Genomic DNA, 12600 nt, shown 5'->3' with positions numbered 1-12600 from the left:
TCATCCTTATGGAACAGAAGGATAAAGGTCATACTACGTAAATGAACTCATGAACTGCCTTCTTATCTATGTTTTCTTCTCAATCCTGAAGTAGATGGTAGCTGTGACATTCTTTCTCACATGAACAGTACATGAAATTCCTCAAAGTCACTCTGCTTTGATTTAAAAAAGAACAATTTTCCTTTTTCCTCCAACTTGGTCTTAGCTACAGGGTCACCTTAAACTTGAGCATTGTATTAGACTGGAGGATTTTAAAACCAGAATTAAACATTATTTTACCATCATATGCACATGTTTTTCAGCTGAAAGCTGCTGATCTGTCCATTTATACAACCTTTATTTCTTACGGTCTCTTGTTTGTCATATGTGTGGAACTTCTCGTGCTGCTGTCTCGGCCAGGTTTTTGTTTCTGAAGGTTTAATAAGGGTAAAATAAAATCACACATTTTTCAACAGGATTGAAGGAATATTGCACTCTGATATAGCTAATGTTATGTTACAGTATGGGTCATCACACCCAGCCATCATCAGATAATATTGTGACACTATCTATTCCATTGGTCCCCAACCTGGGGTCCGGGACCCCCTAGGGGGGGCGCCAGAGATCTCGGGGGTGTGAGGCTTTGTCTGCTCTGAGGTTGTAGTATTTAGTAAAATCATGATAAAGCACTTACTAAACAGTTTATACAATGGTCTTTTGGTAAGAAAAGCCTGTGAAGAGCCATTTCCTTAGGGTTTAATCAATTATCAATTAAAAGGATGTTGTCTTTGGCAACAATATGGAGATATAATTTTTTCAGTAGTGTTGGCTTCAAGGAAAAAAGGCTGGAAACCATTGGTTTATTCTAAGCTGCAACTTCCACATACAGAAGCTGCGTTCGCCTGGTGGGTGAGGTTGCTCACCTTTGTTTGGAGCAAGCCTGTGGCCCTGCTGAATTAGCTGGTGGTAGTTCAGGGGGTATGGCCTTGAGAAATCTTGTTTCCTTGAAAATAATATTAAACATGAAAGTACAACTACTAAAACTAGCAAAAATAGATCTATGATGACTAAAACTGACAAAAACTAAGTTTAGTTTTCTTCAAGATGACTAAAACTAAGCTAAAATGTAATGTAGTTTTCATTGGACATTCAAAATCCATGATATTTCTCAACGGTGGATAAATCTGTCAAAAAATGCATCTGTAGCTATTCTGCCTCTCAGCTGTAGAAAGCAGGGACCCCAGGTTTGGAAGGTTGCGTAGAACACACTACCATGATTGGTACTAGATTTAGGCAAGAAAATAAATGCTTGGACTTAACGTAAAGACTAAAATGTGAGGACTTTTTATGGACTAAAACTAGACTAAAACTTAAAGGGATAGAAATGACTAAAATGTGACTACAACTAAAATGCATTTCATTTAAAGACTAAAACTAAGACTAAAATTTAAAATAGCTGCCAAAATTAACACTGCTGCAGAGACAGTAACGTCATCCTTTCACTCCACCTTCACACACTGATGGCAGACTTTGTCATGGAGAACTGACCATCAGTATTAGCTTATCTCTTTCAAATGCATCCATAGACATCTACACACCACCGACGAATCAGTGAGAGAAAATCTGGGTGAAGTGCCTTGCCAAGGATACATCGACATGTGACTGAGCTGGGGAATGAACCTTCAGAGGTTGTAGTCCTGTGATGAACTAAAAAACATCTCTATTGTTGGTGGATTTTATTGGTTTACATTTTTTTATTGGAGTGATAAAATTATATAAAATATTTGCAACATCAGCTGATATTTTATCATTACTGATAATTATTGTGCATCCTTAATCTATAGATTAAATCTTGCAAAGGTTCAGCTATTCTTAATGTAATGCAGACATTTCAGTGTGAAAATTCTACATATTGTAACTTTAACAGGAAAATGTCAAAGGTAAAGAAAGGAAACTGGAGAAGGAAAGAGAAGGTAAGAGAAAAAGTGAATATGTCTTGAATGAATGGTAGCAGCCTTCAAGAGGGTGATGAAAAGGTCAGAGCCATCCGTTCACATTCCAACCATCTACTTCCACTTCACGTACTCTCTCCAGCTCCCCACTCCCCATCCATCAATCCATTCTGAACTCCGTCATTCACCCCTCTCTCCATCTCCTCCCTTTTTACTCTTTTCCCCTCTATTCCCTCCATCCAGCCATCCATCCACCCAGGCCTCCATTCATCAAAGTGAGAAGGGGACAGAGGGAGACTTGACTTTGACTTTGATCCGTTTTGCGGAGCAGTTAAGGGCTTCAGCACATACTCAGGCACACACACACACACACGTGAATACGGACACACAAAAAGGGTGATCCAGCTCTAGGAAGAGCAATAGTTCAAGTTGCTCTCAGAAGCTGGAGGGTTGCAGGTTGAAGTCCCCCATTGGCGCACAGGCCTCTGAGTGAACTCCAAAGCATTGAAATGTGTGGCACTTTGTTCATTAAAAAGATAAAACAAACAGAGGCTGCTGTTTGATCTCTCAGCGTTCTCCTTGTCTGTCTATGCATCTCTCACTACATCATTCCCTGAAGCTACGAAAAAAGTTTGAAAAAATATATATTTAAAGCTTTATCTCACCATGACTCTAAGCCTTGGTGTGTCTGAATATTCACTGGAAGGCATGATTGACAGGAAGTGAAAAAATAAAAGATGAACTAGATTAAATTAAACCCGCATTCACACACACACACTGGCAGACTAGTGGGATACAAACTGGACTGTACAGGGACAGGATTATTTCCCCTTTGCCTTATTAACCTCATTCATGCCTTTCGTTCAGTTTTTAAACTTCCTCAGAATAATACTAAAATTCAATGTAAGAGACTCACTGGCACCTAAACATATTAATTAATTTGTGTCTTTATATCCTGGCACAAATTAGTACACAATTAAGAGAAACAATATTTATCATAAGACTTGACAGCTTTTCTGTAATTAAAAAAACAAAAAAAAACATAACCTTGTTTCAGTAGAGCTGCTAGAACCCACAACTGTGCTCATCAGCAATCAATCCTAATATAATTTCACAAAAAACACGTAATAAGACAGTACTGACAGAGAGTAAAGAGTAAGATGTGGTGAACTTCCCACTGTAATGCACTACTTTACAATGAAGGAGACAAATGAGAAAATAATAAATAGAAAAATCATCAACTAAGGGTTCAGCAGTGAACACCTACCCAGTCTGATGATATACTGAAAGCAATCAGTTACTTTAAAGTCCCTGTAAAGTAATAAAAAATAAAAATAAAAAACTTTTTCATAGGTTTGTTGTATGATGGGCCATTGTTCTATGAACCACTAGGCTTAATTTCAGTCATGACAAACATCTTTAAAGTTGTAAAACTGAGCTTCAAAATCATGAAAAATGAGGCAGTAGAATCTGCCCCAGGATGGTGTGGGCGTGTCTGTTAGAAGAGCTGAAGCCACGCCCACTCATGAGAGATATGATTGAAAAACATGCTTCTGATCAGAGTGCAGAGCAGAGAGACAGAAACTGGGGATTAAATTTGATAGCTGGGGAAATTTTACCTCACAATAATCCAAAACTCAGCATGGAACTGGCTGTTAACTTTCTGTGGAGATAGAGACACCAGCTAATACCAGACTTCTGAGATGAAGTCCTATGTGATTTTATAATATTGTAGCTCTAAGGGGGCGCTGTAATTCCCCATCAATCTATTAGGGCTGGGCAATTACTTGCAAATTAGATTAAATTTTGCATGCTGCAATTTTCAAATCGCAGACAGTGCAATATTCATTTAACCTGAAAAGTTTCAAAATACCAGTTTGATATTTTTTTTCTATTTTTATGCTTTACACATTATTCAAACATACAAGTGTCTTTTTTTTATGTTTTTACAAAAATCCTTCTATTCTTGCTCACATATTTATTTTTCTTCATCAAAATGAGAATAATATCAGAAATGATAAAGCAGTTGATATCAAATTAGCTATACAAGGCAAAATCACAATATGATCTGTTTTTCTAAATAGTTTATCCCTTGTTAAAATGTTCTAATATTTTGCTCGTTATGTCACAGAATGCTTTTTTGCTTATGTTTGTTGAACACATAAAATGAGGAACCTAGATAACTGCATTTAAATTGCAATTGCGATATTGCTGGAAAAAATTGCAATTAGATTATTTTCACAAATTATTCAGCCCTAGCTCCTATATTTGCCCTGCTCAAATTAAATCAAGCCACAAAAGAGGTGAGCAACTTTCTAACTGTCTAAAAAAAGAAAAAAAAAAATCACACAAAGATCTCAGTGTTTTCACGTTTACTTCAACCTTATTCCAACATATGTAGTGCGTTAAGACACAAAGTTTGGATTTCACTTTACAGGGGCAAACAAATTCTATGCAGACATGCTCTCTTTGTACCCATTACCAAATGGTTGACTAGTTGCAGGAACGTAGCTAGGGATTTTGGGCCCTCGGAAAGAATACTAACTATCTAGCCAAGAAACAAATGTCATTTTTACAAACATCTATGCATTTTGATGTATTTTTTAACCATAATTTCCCCATTTATGAGCAATATTTTTACTATGGTTACAGTGCTGGACTGTACCATTTGGACATTTTTAAGAGAGGAGCAGGGGGCCCCCATCATTTTATTTTTTTTTTATTTGATATAAGTTTCAGTCTTTTCACTGATTTATTTAGTCTCTTTTGATTCAGTAAGGCACTAATAACAAAGAAGAATTAATAAAAACACACTTTTCATTGCAGACTTCTTAAGAGCCCCTCCTTCGGTGGGCCCGGGTAATCAGTCCTTTTTGCCCCTTTGCTACAGCCATGCTGGTAGTTGGGTCCCTGTTAATACACTATAAGTCATTATGAATCACCATCAAGTACCCAATAAATGTAATGAGGATTTACTCAACATCAGCATGTTTTTGAGTTAGTTGTAGTAAGTAGTGAGTTAGATAGTTAATCATTAATTATTAAGAAAATATGCATTGTTTAAATTTTGGTTAATCAGTTGGTTAATCATCTATCCCCTGGTGAACTTGCACATAGCACTCATTTATTACCAAATAACTCTGCAAGTTTTTGCGTACCTTGTTGTACATTTTCCCATTAAAATACAGCACGATGTACAACTACCTGGAGCCCAGAGAAATTCAATTGCTTCTCTTTTTTTCTCAAAAGGAGCTATCATCCCAGTATTGCCAATTCCCCCATTAAAAAAAAACGCAACAGTAGACCAGTACCTTTCTGGTGCAAGCTAACTGAATTATTGTCTAATTTCCCAGCTCCTTGCTTGTTCTCATTAAAAAATACTCTAAAAATGCATTATAGTGAGCATGGGATTTGGTGTTTTAGAGCTGTAAAGTACATTTTAAATGACTTTTTTTGTCTTTTGTTGCTTGTTGTTCCTACATTTCAGACCAATGATGATAAATGCCCATTTTAAATGTTTTTTTTATAGATCTGCTACAAAGTGTACTTATATCAGGGCTGCAGGATATTGGCAGAGTTGCAGTTGCAATAACTTTTCTTCCTGCATTGTTAAAAAAAAAAAACCCACTAAAACAAAATCAATGCTGATGCAGCTTTTAGACCAGAGTGTTATAAGAGAATTGTGTTGTTTTACACCACAGTTGTTTTTTAGCTGCCCCCTCCCAAAAGAATAAAAAAAAAGAGTTTTGATCCATGTACTAGGCACAGTATAAGCCGAGATCCTTGATAGCTGAGCACATTCTAATTGGTGTGGAAGAATATTCATTATAGGTTACCTGCCTCTATTGAGCAGATTCAAAAGAGCACATACTGAGTGAAAAAGTGTCCCATTCGGATACTGTTATTTTTAAATTCATTCAGATTAAGTCAGACTTTAGCTAAGTGTTTCTTGTGAATTCCTTTATTGCAACTTATTGTGCAGCCCTGGTGTTTATAATATAAAACAGCGTGCAAGTGGAAAATTATACTCCTTATGACTAGCATGTGCATTTTTGGAGGAGAAGTACAGAACAATAGCTAAAGGATTAGAAGATAGTGTGCATTTTAAGCATTTGGGTTCAAACAGTCCCATTCAGTGAGGGAAAACAAAAAAATGGACAGGAATGCTGTTCTTAAGGAGTGAGAATCCATAAAAGTAGAATCCCATCTGCCCCAACACACACACACACACACACACACATTCGTCTTTTCATACTGTGAGAATCTTCCACCTCTGGCTATGATTATATCGTAGCAAACACCCTTTATGTACATAATGTGAGAATTGTTAGGGTCAGAGCTGATTATACGTTAGCCTGGGGTTCAGTTTTAAATGCGTGGCACACACAAATATACACATTTAAACATACACTGTTTATATATTTCTTATTCCACATTTGCTATGCTTAATCCACTTGGTTTTGGAAAACAGAGTGTCAAGGTTAAAAAGATAGAACGCTTATAGATTTTGTCATAATTAACACGGTTCACATATCAAGAGAGACTGATAGATTTTCAACTCCTGCTTCATTCGCCTCCCTTCCACCTTTTCCTGCTTTTTAACCCCCTCTCTACTTTCTCCCTCTTTACTTTTCCTCCCCCTTTTTTTTTCTAGCTGAGTTCAGCAGTGAGCCACATCCCGAAGGGACATATCAGGGTTAGAAGTGTAGATCTAACAGCCTGCTGAAGAGGAGAGGAAAAGGGGAAAGCAGGCTTGGGAAAAGAGAGAGAGGGAATAGGGTAGATGAGATCAGCAGAGTCTCAGGGGGTAAGGAGGTTAGAGGTGGAATCTTGACTGAGAAAGCCTGCATAAAGATGACAAGCTTATCCCCGCCTAAAACATATAAAGACGTAAGATGGATGGGATGAACAGAAGGGTATGTTAGAGACACGGATTTATTAAGGAAAAGGAAGAGCGATCATATGACTGTTTAATAACCTCAAGCATTGCTTATCTCAAGAAACTGCTGGATTGGGGCGGCTTCATTTCCATACCAGTGTCGTGCATCACTGGTTACACTGACAAGCTCGAACTAGGCCAACCTGGTTTCCACCGCTGCTACCACTAAGAAAAAACCATGATAGCCTGGTATCCACTACGGGACATATTATCCTATTTACATAGCAAACTCACACAAAGCAGAAGATTCAAGTTTCACTAAGGCAGCAAACAAAGTCAAAAGGCCAACTTGAATTTCACAGTATTCTAATTACTCAAGGCCAGACGAATAGCAGCAAGGTATCCAAAGCCTTTAACTTGTGGCTCTAGCCCATATATCTTAACCACCAAGACTCAAATACTGCAGCAGAGTCTGGTTTCTGGTACCCTGGCCAAGTCGCTATGAACCTCTCTTTTTTTATACATCACAATATGTCTTTTGGGAGGGCACCGGTATCTCACTTCGTTTAGTGTATTCCCTTTATGAGCTCATACAGCAGCAGGCTGGGTTCATTTCAGCCTCAGGCACTCTGCTACGCATCATCCCATCTCTGTCTCCCTTGTCTTTCTTGTCTCTCTCTCTGACCTGTCACAATGTAAACCAAAGCAAAATAATAAAAAAAAGCACAAAACTCTGTTTGGAAGAGTTTGGCCCCAAGAGGAACAAACTTTTAGCCTCCAGTTCAGAATTATTAAAGAAAAATGTCTATATTTGGAGAGCAGTGATGCTCTTTTCCAGTTTGGTGTTATTGGTTACCGTTAAGGTAATGTTTTAATTGGCTGAACTTAGCATAAAGACTAGCAATACAGAGCAGTAGCTAGCATAGGTTTAACCTAAAATAAGACAAATTCTGCATACTAGCACAATCAAAGTTTCTAATTTGCACATCATATGTCATCTTTTTTATTCTGACATCTAATTTTGATTCTTACATGTGTCTAAGAAAAAGTATTTCCTTTAAAACCATCATCATCAGCACATCTGTGCAGCTAACAGACTGTATATTAAGTGAACATAGCTGGACTAGGTGCTGCTGATAGCAGTAAAATACTCTCTTAAGATTGGCCTCAGATTCTGCTTGGAGCATCATGCAAGTGTATCTTTGACTGCAGCAGCACACAGCATCTGCATGCACACTGCTCTGCTATCCGGTGGCTGATAATATCAGTAAGGATTTTGCTATAGATCAGTCAAACAAGCAGCAACGTGACGTCATGTTGGGGAGCGTTACTTTTGAAACTAACTTGTTAGATTACTGCGTTACCTACTTCTAAAACTACCATATTACTACCTGAGTACTTTTGCTTTACTAAATATTGACTAAAACCCTTTAGCCAATCATTTCACTCATTGGTTGTAAATATGAGAGACAACGGCTGCACGTTTGTGTTTGAATGTGCAGACTCTAATGCCAATGTGTAGTCCAAAATCTGTATCCCTGCAGCCTGAGAACACCACTAACAGACAGGAAAACCTTTACAGCTCTTTAACATGCTCTAATCTGACAACAAGCTGAGCAGAGGCATACAGAGTAACTCAAACGCTGTGCGTAATAACAGCGCGTAATGAGAACGGCTGCACAGCTGATTCAATGAAAGCAAACGGAGATTTTAAACTTCCGTGTCACCAGGATGCTGTCCTTGTCCCTTTCATCCAAAAATCTGACATAATGGAGATAATTCCACGAGAGATGCGCGCGGTTAATCGGTAAAACTGTTAAAAATTAAATTAGCTGACCCAAAATTTACTAGTTGGTTAAACTGATTACCTATCATTTTTTATGAGCCCAGGCTCGAAATCCCGCTCTATAATGCTCTTTTAAACTGTAATGGACCTCCCACCAATAGAGGCCGCTGTAGCTTCAGTTAATGACCACTGCCTTCCTCTCTGGCATTTCACTGGATGTACATATGAGAATAGACGCTCAGGAACATCCTTAAATTCCACTGTGTCATGCTGTCCTCTCTGTCATCTCGCTGGCTCATCAAACTAACAATGTGCGCGTAATGGCACAGAATGTTCACCTTCCGCTGTCGTGGTGCTACATGCCAACGTGTGTACAGGAAGAAAGAAGGACAAACAGAGCAGATGCTTCAAGGAGCTTTGTTTTTTCTTTCTCTCTTTTTGAAGCCACGGAAGAGAGAGGAAATTTGGGATTTTTCTTTCAGTAATGGATTACTCTTATGAAAATGTAACTAATAGCGGGATTACTTGAATTGTAAAACTAACGCGTTACATTACTTGTTAGAACAAAAACGTAATCTTAGTACTCTAATGGATTACTTTGTAACGCCTTACCCCCAACACTGCTAATGATATGCAGTTTATCATGGAAAAGCCATCAAGTTTGTTTGAGTAAAGGATGGATACAGAGGTTAATTTTCAGACTGCATGTCTGCCCAAACACACAGTATGCATGTTGGCGGGGGGAGAAAGAGCAAGCTGGTGTTCCAGTGATAGACTGATGCAGCTTCTCCTGCCAGTCTGTCCAGCATGTTGGCTCCACAACTGTTGGCAGGTATATTTAGCCACCTTTGAAAAAAGCTTGGCAAGCTTTATCCTTCCTGTACCAGTGTGTATGCTAAGATCAGGTGACCATCTGCTGGCAGTACCTGATAACTAGCATATATCAAACTGTTACTATTATTTCTGTAGTGTTACTGTGGTGCAATCCGGCACAAAAATGTACTAAAACAGATTAATAAAGTTATTTTTTCACTGATTTCTTATTTTATCCTCTTACATAAATGAGAGTGGTCTCAGCATTGTCATGTATCTTTTTAAGCATAATTCTGTATTTTAGTAGACAACATATGTTGAAACTTATGAAAGCAAAGAAGGTGGCTGGCCCAGGACACCTCTGAGAGAAAGAATGGGAAATTTCTATCAAGAAAACCCCCCCAAAAAGGTGAAAAAAGAAGACCTCAGTTTCAACTACAACTCCTGGCTAGCTTAAAAGCTAACAGCAACTGCCAGTAACTGCAACGGAAAACTGCCTGATCAACAGGAGACTACTGAATGCTACCTATTGAGATTGCATGGGGCGGTGCGTACGAACGCAGCGGCCCGGCACTCCATCACTACCAACAAACAAAGCTCTACACTCATACCAGAACTGACGGCATCTTTCGCAGACTTGGAGACTGAAAGGAGAAAGACACGGAGCAGCGTGACACCTACAGCCAGTGGGGAGGAAGAGACAACATTGTGCGAGAAGGCGGAGCGGCCTAGGCTAAGGTTGTTATCACACCTGATAGTCCGGGGAACTACTGCAATATTGTTGCACTTTCCTTTGGTTTGGTTCGCATTCACATTGCTGTTGGCTCAAAACAGACCAAACCGTCTAAACATCTACAACCTCTTCCCATTAGGGGCGCTGTCGTTACAAACAAACAGCGATGAAGAAGAAGAAAAGGATGTGTAGCAGAAGACGAAACCGGAACTCCATCTCTTTCCACCAGTCTTTTTTCAACATAAACAATGAAAAAACACCAAATTTACGCCCTCTTGGGGTGCACTGGAGCAGCCAGCGAGGCGGTGAGCTGTTCAGCATATCATTCTGAACAGGAGACGAATAAATCAGCATAGACTACGACGTGTTGCTATGGCTACACAGACGCCAAGTGTGGTACCTACATGTATTTGAGTGTATTAAATCACATTATATCTGTATATCATCACGCTTCATGCCACTTCCTGCCTTTGGTTCACAGTTTGGTCTGCTTTGCTTCACACCTCAAACGAACCGCAACAGAGTTCGTTTGGCACCGGACCGAGACCCATTGTTTTCAAGTGGACCAGATTCCGCTTGTTTGGTCCACACCAGAGTTCGTGTGAGCTTTCACACTGCTCCAAACGAACCAGACTATCTGGGAAAATGGACCAGAGTTCATTTAAAGTGGACCAAACAACTCTGGTGTGAATGCGCCCTAAGAGCGGCCCCACATAAACCTGTCATACCAAGCTTCTTTCTCCCAGGTTCCTGCTCCCTCACCAGCAGGATGGACGACGTGAGGCTGCGTATTTCTAACCACTGCTTTGACCACTGTGTTTGCTGCTACAGAGGAGACTGCTGAATGTAATTTTGTTGTTTTCTTACAATGCCATGACAACAAATGACTTTATATCTATTTTTATAAATATCATAACTCCTTCTTTAAGAAATAACCTCAAAAGGAACTTACCTTCAAAGATGTAAAAGTGGATGATGCTCTGCCTCAGGATTCACATGTTACCACGGCTATACCATCTTGGATGAGGGATAAAGTCCAAAATCTTCTTCAGGTTTCAATCTCTACGAAAAAGAGAAAAAAAATGGGATTGGATGAGTGTTCCAAAATTGGACTCGGGAGGCAACAGTTGGAAAAAAATAAAAAATAAAAATCTTTTGTTAGTGTGAATCACTTCCTGCCTCCACACCATTTTCAGCATATTTGTAGCACTTGGCCTACAGCACAGTGAAGATGTAAGGGGTTCTCCAGCATTGACTGTGTTCCAAAAGAGCTTAATTATCAATAAACTGCTCTGTTGGCCTTTAACTGAAAACTAAAGTGCTGCCACTGTGCACCATTGAACCAAGAGGAAGTGTGCTAAGTTGAAAGCATGTCCTATAGACTGATCCCCCCACACAGGAAATCTGCCCTCACATGCTGTTTCTACTGGATATCAATGACTTGAACAACCCTGGGCATTGATCGAAACTTATCCCTCTCCCTTCCTTCCATCATCCTTCTCCCTTTTTTTTCCCTTGTTTTCTATTTATCCTCCCACGCTGCTCTTCTCTTTTTATCCCGTTTTCCCACTTTCTCCTCTCCTCTGCCTCACGTCTGCTCTCTCTCACTTTTCAGCTTTCCTCCTTCAAAGAGTAGAGGACACAGCTGAAACAAAGGCTGCTTCTGTACCAGCTGAGCCAGCAGGATGGAGGGAAGGGTGAGGGGAGGGGGAGGAAAAAGGAGGGAGGGTGGGAGCAAAATGTGGCAAGAAGGATGGAGAATGAGGGCAAAGTGTAAGGTGGAAAGGGTTGAGAGAGACATGACTGAAAAGAAAATGAAGATGGAGGAATAGGGAGACAAAGTGCTCCCACCATCCTGTGAAAAAAAGAATAAGGGAAATAAATCTGAGAGTGAACCAGAGTGTCAAAGGGAGATAAAGATAGATGCGGTAGGGGTTTACAGATAGCCCAGGATTGTGGTATCAGATATCAGTGGAATCAAACTAACACAAACGTGCACAAGTTAACACACAGGAGTCACAGTCAGCCAATATAGAAGTCTGCCTAGAGCAGCAAAAATCACACATGCTACATTCTTATTGTGCGATCATCTTCCTTTGCAACCCAGTCTCTTCAATCTGCATACAAAAAATGTGATATTGCATAAGCAGTGTATACGCTAGTACACTAGATTCCAACTTCGCCTGCAGATGATACACCCAGGATGTGATCTCTCTGAAAACCAAATAAAAAAGCTGTATCTAGCAACTGGCCTTTTAACTAAAGCTGGGCACGCTTAGTGTGCTTTCATGCAGCTGGTTTTGTTGTGCATTTTTTTGGGGATGACACATCAGCCAACTATCAGCTACTCCTGACTGGGCTGATATTTTGGTCTGATATTTCGGTCAATCAAGAACTGGTTCTAGTTGAGAACTGTTTCCAAATGGATCAATTAATCGACATCATTTACATTTATTCT

General features: G+C 39.5%; 1 protein-coding gene across 1 annotated transcript in view; it reads right to left on the bottom strand.

Moving 5' to 3' along the window:
• Positions 1 to 12600, bottom strand: part of lrfn5a (leucine rich repeat and fibronectin type III domain containing 5a) — a 190174-nt gene that overhangs the window by 98065 nt on the left and 79509 nt on the right. The window contains exon 2 of the mRNA XM_041811840.1: positions 11095 to 11204. The gene's annotated coding sequence lies outside the window, so the exon portion shown is untranslated. The remainder of the gene's footprint in view (positions 1 to 11094; positions 11205 to 12600) is intronic.

Source organism: Cheilinus undulatus, linkage group 18 (assembly GCF_018320785.1).
Source record: "Cheilinus undulatus linkage group 18, ASM1832078v1, whole genome shotgun sequence".
In the NCBI taxonomy this organism is placed as follows: domain Eukaryota; kingdom Metazoa; phylum Chordata; class Actinopteri; order Labriformes; family Labridae; genus Cheilinus; species Cheilinus undulatus.
Note: the sequence above shows the minus strand (reverse complement) of the source record. Positions and strands in the feature narration are given on the sequence as shown.